The sequence below is a fragment of the Benincasa hispida genome, chromosome 9, assembly GCF_027475165.1.
Source record: "Benincasa hispida cultivar pf3 chromosome 9, pf3_genome.v1.1, whole genome shotgun sequence".
Classification (NCBI taxonomy): Eukaryota; Viridiplantae; Streptophyta; class Magnoliopsida; order Cucurbitales; family Cucurbitaceae; genus Benincasa; species Benincasa hispida.
In genome coordinates this window covers 48,879,530-48,888,867 of record NC_143486.1, presented here as the reverse complement: position 1 = coordinate 48,888,867, position 9,338 = coordinate 48,879,530, and the positions used below count along the sequence as shown (strand labels likewise).

The window sequence follows — 9,338 nt, the reverse complement described above, 5'->3', positions numbered from 1 at the left end:
CACTAAGAATCGGTATCTAAATTGCACCTCTTTTGTAATATTTATAATAATAACACACATATTGTATGTTCGTTTTTATTTTTAGGTGTTAGTAGCATTATTAAAAACAACAATCATTATTAATATACATACTATATGTATGTATGTTTTTTTTTTTTTTTTGTGTGTTTTAAGCATATTAATAACAACAATCATTATTATTACAACGGTCATTATTATTATTACAACAATCATTATTATAATAATAATACATAAAATAAAGTGGATGGAGTTATAGTAATAAATTTTATTTAGACATGTTGATATTTTCATAAGTTCGACATTGACATAAGAATCTAATCAATATTGCTATTATTTGATAAAAAAAAATTATGAATTATACAAACTAAGTAACAGAATATTACAATTGTGAATATAATATAAATAATAAATATTTTAACTTATTTAAATAAACCAGGATTTGAACATTTTTCAAAATTTTTATTTTTAAATTTTTTCTAGAAATAATAAATAAATAAAATAAAAAGATGAATTTGCTAACGGATAGTGGAATCGATTTCGGAAAACTAAAATCAGTTTTTAAAGCAATTTATAAAGTAACATTTAGGGTGCTGCACATCAATTTCATGGAAGAAAATATAAAATATATATATATTTTTTTTAAAAAAAAAAATTATCACGTGATAACTTGCAATTGGACATTTGAATAAACTATTATAATTCTAAAAACTAGTTTGATATTTTAATAGTTAAAAAACAAATTATTATCTATTATGTTTTTTTTATTTTTAAAAATTAAATCCATAAACACTACTTTTACCACTAAATTTTTTCATTTGTTATTTATTTTTTACCAATGGTTTAAAAACCAAACTAAATTTTGAAAATTAAAAAATGACTTTTAAAAATTTGATTATATTTTTAGAATTTGGTTAAGAATTTAATCATAGAACTTAAGAAATATGCCAATCATGATAAAAAAAATGAAAAGAAAACATATTTAATTTAAAAAATAAAAAACGAAAAACGAAATAATTATCCAACATAAATTTTCACCATATTTCCAAAGTTGGTCTCATTGAATTCTATGCTTAGCTAGTTTCTGTTCGCTTCATATCTTTTACAAAATAAAAGCTGCCCCGTTGGCCACCATAACATTTTTGGGGAATGAATATTTCTATCCCTTCATTTATTGTGTACCAAATACGATATCACTTGCAATTAAAAAAAAAAAAAAACGAAATTTTATAGCTATTTCATTTTATTTTTTTAAAATTAAGATTCATTGGTTAACTATTTCGTTTTTTTTTTTTAAATTAAGTCTATTTCCTTCCCTCTTCTTACTATGATTTGCATCTCTTAAATATAAATAGTTGAATTCTTAACTAAATTCCAAAAACAAAAATGAATTTTTAAAAGTTATTTTTACTAGCTTTCAAAATGTTGCTTGGTTGTTTAAACCATAGTAAATAAGTAGATAATAAATGAAGAAATTTGGAGGTGGTGCGTATTTTTCAAAAAATAAAAATAAAAAACCAAATGATTATCTAACGGGGCCTAAGGTTTTTGTTTCATATAATTTTGATCTTAAGTAAAAAAGATGAATCCTTAAGTAAAATTTAAAAATAAAAAATAAAAACTACTTTATTATTATTATTATTATTATTTCAAAACTTTACTTGGTTTGTTTTAAAAAAATGGTAGAAATTAAAGTAGATAACAAAACAAAGAAACTTAGAAGTGGAAGAGGTATTTATAAGTTTAATTTTAAAAGTTAAAAACCAAAAATAAAAAACCAATTAATTATTAGATGGGGTTTTAATAATTATATAAATTAAAATTGTGAATCAACAAAAACCGTTCATCAGCATTATGTTTTATACCCATTGATACATAATTTTCACACGCGTACAACTCTTTTAAATACGGAGATCAAATTAATATTAGAATAAATGTAAGAACAAAAAATGGACAGTATCGACTTTTTTATAATAGTAATAGTTACAAGTCTTCTGATCATCCTTTATTTTATAAATGATCTCATTGAGAGTCTAAATTCATTCCCTTATTAAAAGGTTAGCTAACCCTAGTCGTAGATAAAGTAAAATTTACTAATATTAATGTGGGTATGATAATATTTAAGAAAATAAGTTTAGTTCTATAAATTTTATGGTGAATTAAATTGATGTAATTATTCAATGGAGTTTTAAATGATACAAGTGCAAATATTCACAGATGTAATTAATATTTTCTTTCCTTTTTTTCACCTAATAATTGAATAAATACTCAGAATTAAAGACTACCAACAACCAACAACCAATGACACCTCCTTCCAAGACAGTATTAAAAATATCCATGTTGGGAAGTTAATTTTCCAACCAACCACTCCTGCATAGGAAGAAGTAATTGAGGCTAATGATGTAAAGATATTATGTTTTGAGTTACTAATATTTATGTGGGTTGATATGCCATATCACAATTTAATAAATTTATTTAGCGACTAAATTCGTAGTTTTACCAAATCTAAGTTCCCTAAAATAGGAGATACAATTGGATAAAGTAAAAAAAATTCTAGTACTTTGAGAGTATGAAATAAAAAAATATGATATTCGAGAAAACTACCAAAAAATCAATTTTAGCGATAATGAATTATCTTTTGAAGTTTTAAGAATAGTTGAAAATTATTGTTAAAAAACATGGTTGAAAAAAGCACCAACAAAATAATAATACCTTTTAAAAGATAATGATTAACTTTTGAATAAATTACCAGCTTAGTAATTAAACATTTAAGTTTATGTCTAAAATATATAGATTTTTTTACTTTTAAATTTTATGTAATAAGTATTTACACTTGACGATTTTTTGTCGAATTGAATTTATGACATATTTATGACTACACTGCCAGTTTTTAAATTGATTTTTTATCTAAGGTTGTTTTTAAATATAAAAAAATAATCAAAATATCTAAAAAAATATAGTAAAATTTTAGAATAATCAATAATAGACGCTACTATAAGTGTCTATAAGTGATATTGTTAGACACGGATAGAAGTCTATCTATGTCTATCAACGTCTATCATTCATAGTTTCAAAATTTTGTTATATTTTGTAAATATTTTCAGCAGTTTTACCATTTGATATAATTTTCCTTTTATCTAATGGTATTTTGACATATTTAAAAAATTCAAAAGTTCACTGGCTTGTGAGACATTAAAATTGAATTTATATGGATAGTAAAAGCCTTGAATTTCATATACGTGTTTAGTAGGTTTGTAAATTTTAAGTTTAATATGTCAATGACCTTTTATACACAAAATTGAAGATTTACAAATCTAAACTCATATCAAAGATAACTTAATTGACATTTTCTTAAGTTGAGAACTAAATAAACACAAATTAATTTGAAAGTTTAATGCTCTGTTTAGTAACTATTCTGTTTTTTATTTTTAGTTTTTAAAAATTAAGCCTATTTTCTTCCCATTTCTTACGAGGATTTGCATTTTTCTTAAGTAAAATGGTTGAATTCTTAGTTAAATTCTAAAAATAGAAACAAATTTTTAAAAGCTACTTTTTTTAGTTTCAAAATTTGGTTTGGTTTTTTAAACCATTGGTAAAAAGTAGATGACAAAGAATAAAATTTGGTGGTTAAAGTAGTGTCTATAGGCTTAATTTTAAAAAACAAAAACAAAAACAAAATAATTACCAAACAGGATTTTAGTAATTTAACGCTATAACTTTTTGTAATATGATACTTATTTTAAAATTACTATTAAGAAAATGTTTCACGTAAAACTATTTTCTCATAGAACCAAAAATGTAATTTTCCAAACACACATATATAATACGTCCTAAAAAATATTCTTTATTATAAGTTATAAAAAAAAAAAAAAAAAAAAAAAAAAAAAAAAAAAAAAAACTAAAAACGAAATTGTATTATTCCATCACATATTCTTACCCAAATGTTCGAAAGATTCTGATCAATCCAACTTTCTTTTTCCTAAAGCTTGCAATTAATAAGTCGATGAATGGTTGAAAGGGTGAAACTCGTGATTCGTTGAAGTTGCAAAACAAGAAGAGAGAACAATATTTCACCCAAATTTTCATTCAAACTCTACATTCAACTACAAGAACGGAGAACATAAGCTGCCTTTATTTATGAGCCACGTCGGCATCATTAATGATGTGAGATTTAATGCATACTACCAGAATACTAGAAATTTTTCTATCACACTTACCATAATGGAGAGTATTTCATCCTCAATAGTTGTGGAAAGAACAACCAATGAGCGGTGACCCCCATAAACGCCATCGTGAGCGGTCCAGTCACTGCTCCATGGAAATGCCATTTTTTTCCCAATGCACTCTTCAATTCAATCTCCGCAGCCACACACACTCCATGAACAATAAAGAACCATGTGACTTCCCACGTTGGGACAACTCTGATGACGTAGTAGAACAAAAGCTCATGCATCAACCCCGACACTACAAACACGACAAACACTGCCATCCATCGTGGGCTCCCGACGTCATAACGAACTGGTTTATAGATCGTGTTGTGTAAAGTTTCTGATACCAATCGATTCCACCTTCGGCCCCAAAAATTTTGCAATGACGTTGCGAGATACGGCTCATCGAATGATCGTCTGACTTCAACACCGAAGCTCGATCGAACAAAAATATTGGACAAACTCATAACCATGTCTAAGTAGAAATACAATATTCCACAATTGAAGCATAACTTGACAATGGGAGAGACAAGATCAACATAACTCTTGCCGAAGACCAATAATGCAAATAACCCCACTTTAGCTGGCAAGTTTAGAGGCAACTTGGGTGGTGGTTCTTGGTCAAGTTCTTGAGGTGTATTTGAATCTTTTCTATGATTTTGAACAGATGGGGTTGTTTTGATATCCTTGATTCTAGTTGGTAAAAAGCAATGGAGGCAAAAAGAGGGAATGACAATGGTGGGTCGGAAGCTAGCGGACCCAAATCGAAGGAGAACTGAAGGAGCTTAAAGGTCGTAAGCCAAGTGACGAATATGGTGATGCCGCTCGTGAGGACGACGTAGGAGAGGTCGAGAGGGAGGACGACAAAGAGAGGGAAGATTGGGAGGAGGGAGAGGAGCCTGAGTTTGCCTTTGGGAAGTTTTGAAGCTATGGAATAGCAATACAATAGAGATGCCATGCATATGAGCAACACCTTGATAAATCTAATGATTTCGCCATCCATATTGGAGGGTTTGGTTTAGCTTCCTTTGAAACAAATTTTGGTATTTCTTTTTTGCTTTCCAAAAGTTTTTCTCACTTTTATTTATACTTACACTTAAAAGTGACTTTGTATGGTGTATATTTCTACCGAATTTTCTATATTTCTATTATTTTGTTATTGATGTAAGGAATAAATAGACATTTCTATTATTAGGTAAAAAAAAATCTACCAAATATCCAAAATAAGCAATAAAAAGCTATTAATATAAATATAATATAAAAAATAAAAATGTTAACTGTTTAAAAAACATAAACAATTATCTATATTTTCATTCAATCCAAACCTCAACATTTCTGTCAACTTGAGGACTGTTTCCATCTAAAAGTACTTTTTTACCAACAATTTAGTGAGAAAAAAACACATTTAAAAAATATTTTTTGATATTTGATAGCCAATGACAAAAAAGAAAATAAAAAGCTACTTTTTAAGTATTTTCTTTCCTAGTTTCAAATATTATATTTGATGATCTAAATAACCAAATACTTTAGAAGATTATGAGATGTGCTTTTATTTTTATAATACGAAGGATTGAAACCATAGGCTTCTTAACCATTAAGACATAATTTATAAAATTGACTTATATTCATTTTGGTATAATAAATTATCAATTACATAACATTAGTGCTAATTAAAAATTCATTTCAAGTATACCTTTGGAGTATCAGTAGTGTATCAACACTCATTTCAAGTCTAATATTGGTGTATCAATATGAGATCAATTACATTCATTTTAAATTAAATTTCAAGTATAACATTAGTGTATTAGTAGTATATCAATAAATTCAGAATACATTTCTATTCTAGTATATCAATAATAGACAATAACTCATTGTATGGCTAATGATGTTGACTAGAAAATTAATACTCTAAAACAAATTAATAAAGATTCAAATTAAGTGTATGAATTATAACAAGCACGAACATTTGACGATAAATTTGGTATAATGAATTAGATTTGATATAATCAATTGAATAACTATCCAATTCTTTTAAATATAAACTATATTGGTTAACTAATATACCGAATATAAATTATATCAGTTAAACTTATACACCAAATATAATATATATCATATATATACTATCCGATAGACCAGAAAGGGTAAAAGTAGAACCATAAAAAAATGGAAACAAATCTAACTAATTTTTGCTATATTCGTAAACTTCAGAAAACTATTGCTAGATTTATAATTTTTTGGAATGTATTTTACTATTCTTGCAACTACCCATTTATAATATTTTTCAAAGTAGAGTTAAAAGCATTTATTTCAGTACCTCCAAAACTATTCTGAAATTCATTTCTGTTTTTATTTGCCTTCTTTCTTACTCAAGCAGTGTTGGCTTCATTATTTATTTATTTATTTTTAGCAGAAATGGGGTCCATTAGGAACAAGAAAATTTATGGAGCATGAACCTTTACCATCTTCCTTTCATTTACATTTTATTTTTTCCTCTTTTTATTTATTTTTTTTTCTTTAAGAATCAATTTCTAGTTATGTTCCATAAAATATATTATTTTTTCTTAAACTTCTTGAGGATCAATCAAAATAGGCGGCCTTTAAACTGCTATAATGTTATTCTTTATTGTTGCATGTGACTTGTTAGTTTAGTTGTAGTTTGTGACATAAATCTATAGATATAAGTTTCATTTTTAGTATGCAATAAATTATTAACTTTAAAGGAAAATCAATACACATTCACAATAATAAATTGACAATGAATGTTTTCTAGATCATTTTTTATACAATTCATATGATAAGTTAATGTCTTCACTTATTTGTAAACTATAATAAAATGAGTCAAATAAATATGGTTACTTGAAGATAAAGTCATCAAACCTTATTCATATACAATAAACTCTTTATATTATTAATTATTTCAACCATACATTGTTCAAAATTATACTAATGACCTTAAAAAGTAGGGAAATTGTTTTAAATGATAAATTGCTGAAAATATTTTTAACTATAACAAAATATCACTGTCTTTGATAGCGAAGACCGCGATATACATTTGTCACTAGACTATAGACCGCGACCAGACATCTATCAGACATTGATAGATTTTTATTGTGATTTATCTTTGATATATAGTGATATTTTGCTATATTTATAAATAGTTTACTCAATTTTTTAAATTTGAAAACCTCTAAAAAGTATTATAAATAATTATTAAATAATAACACATTAATTAGGAGACTTTACAGAAAAATGGTCCCCTCTAGATTTCTTTTGGATTTCGATTTCTAATAAGATACACTAGCTTGACATAATCACTCAGTTGTATAATTTTACCCGTTTACATTACCATTTGGTTTTTAATGATTTTAAAGGTCATTGTATAGCTAAATTATTGACAATATATAGACTAGCATAGTAGGTTGAACTCAATAATAAAAAGGCTGGGTAATATATTGATATCCATATAAAAAAAAAAAAAAAAAAGGAAAAGAAAGAAAGAAAAGAAAAATCAATGTAGGAAGACAATCCTAGACATGAGACTTTGTTGCTTGACCCTAGACATAGAGCGATACTTATAACCCAAGAAGATTGTATGCATATTTATCTAAGGCAACATTTATGGAGGACATATCACAATAATAAATGAAAGGTAATCAAAAAGTGAGACCCATTTTTTTAGGTTTGTTAGTGTTTATCGGCGTTTCTCATTTTTACTGATAAGTGGGCTGCCCCAGTTGAAAATTCATAATCAAGTAATGTAATTTGAATGATCAGTGTGAGGTTATCAATTGAATAGCGTCCGAAAAATGCATCGTATCATTACTATTATAGTTATTGTTATGATTATGGTTACCATTATTGTACTGTTTCAGAGAAAAACAATGAATTTTGACATATTTACTGTTACCATTACTATTATGGTTTGACTCTCAAAGGTAAAGGCAACCATAACGGTAACAATAAATTTGACAAAATTCTTAACTTCGTAAATGCGGCCAAAATCGAAGTAATTAGATTTGCAATTGAGGTCCATTAAGATTGATCTATCAATGGAATTCGATTACGTTTACACCAGTTTTCACTACAAATTGATAAATGTTGCCTAAATTTAAATTGACCATGGAAAATATAAATTCAATTACTTATACTTTTGACTAAGAGTGTTTTTGGAATATATTTTCAAGTATTTAATTTAAAAAATAAATCATTTTGAAAAAAGAAATTAGAGTGTTCGACAACCACTCAAAATAGTTTTTAAAGGATATTTTAAACTTTTTTTTTTTTAATTAAAAGTGTTGAAACAAAAAATAATTTTTTTGAATTTTTTTTTTCTCAAACAAACAATAAGCGTAGTTTAAAACGATGGTTTAATAGGAGACAAATATGATATATTGATCAATCAAATGTCATTTGGTTCTTCCGAAACTACCTCCATTTTAGTTTTCTAATTTCCACTTCTTCAATGTCACAACAAACACCAAAGACACAATAGACAAAGGAAAAAAAAAAAAAAAAAACAGTTCATCTCACCCAATAAATAAATAAATAAATAAAGGTATTTTAAAAAATTTAAAAAAATAAGGAAAAATATTTGCACAAAATAGTAAAATGAACTTTAAATTGGTCAAGGTACTAATACGATTTTCATTTTTAATCACCTGTCGGCTAACTGTTAATTAAAAAAAAAAACAATGGGGGATTTTTTTTAAAAAAAAATCATGAATGAAACATAACATTATGTTAAAACTAAGATAATTTTGCGATGGGAGAGATATCCTTTAAGGTGAAATTTTATTTTTTTTCAAAAAAAAAGAACCAGCCTTTGGTTGGAGAATCCCACATTGGAAAATTTTGAAAAAGGAAATATCTTTTTTTTGTACTCCAACTTTAGGCTATGGGTTTGGACCTCAAATGGTATCATGTTTTGGAGGAAGTGAGGAGATATACCAATGTGGGTTTCGTGAACGTCCCACACGCACGTCGCCACCATCTGTTTTTTTCTCGCAGCAGTTCAGCTCTGAGCATTTAGTCAAAAGGGTGGGTGTTCTGGTCTGTAACAGTGCATTTCTGATCAGGTTTTCTTTTTTTTTTTTTTTTGGTTGTTTTATC

General features: G+C 26.5%; 1 pseudogene; it reads right to left on the bottom strand.

Moving 5' to 3' along the window:
- Positions 1 to 4,075: 4,075 nt before the first annotated feature.
- LOC120086624 (putative long-chain-alcohol O-fatty-acyltransferase 5 pseudogene) lies at positions 4,076 to 5,304 on the bottom strand (annotated as a pseudogene).
- Between the last annotated feature and the right edge of the window lie 4,034 nt (positions 5,305 to 9,338).